Here is a 361-nt window from a genome sequence, read left to right on the forward strand (position 1 = left end):
GCAGCAGCAACAGCAGCAGCAGCAGCCTGTTCCCGCAGCTGCCTGCAACACCAGCAGCAGCAGCAGGAACAGCAGACAACTCGGATGCAGCAGCAGCAGCAGCAGCTGCTGCTGCTGCTGCTGCTGCACTGAGGAGACAATCTCCTGCTGCTCTGCTGCAGAAGCAACCCTCATCATTCTTACAAACCCCAGCAGCAGCAGCAGCAGCAGCAGCAGCTGCTGCTGCTGCTGCTGGGGGCGGGGCCTTCTTTGGTTCGTTCCTCCCCTCTGTAGCAGAGCAGCAGCAACGTGCTGCAGCAGCAGCAGATGCTGATGCAGAAGCAGCAGCTCCAACTGCGGCTGCAGCAAGACATCGCAGCAG

Source organism: Eimeria mitis, genomic scaffold (assembly GCF_000499745.2).
Source record: "Eimeria mitis Houghton genomic scaffold, Emh_scaff990, whole genome shotgun sequence".
Taxonomy (NCBI): Eukaryota; Apicomplexa; class Conoidasida; order Eucoccidiorida; family Eimeriidae; genus Eimeria; species Eimeria mitis.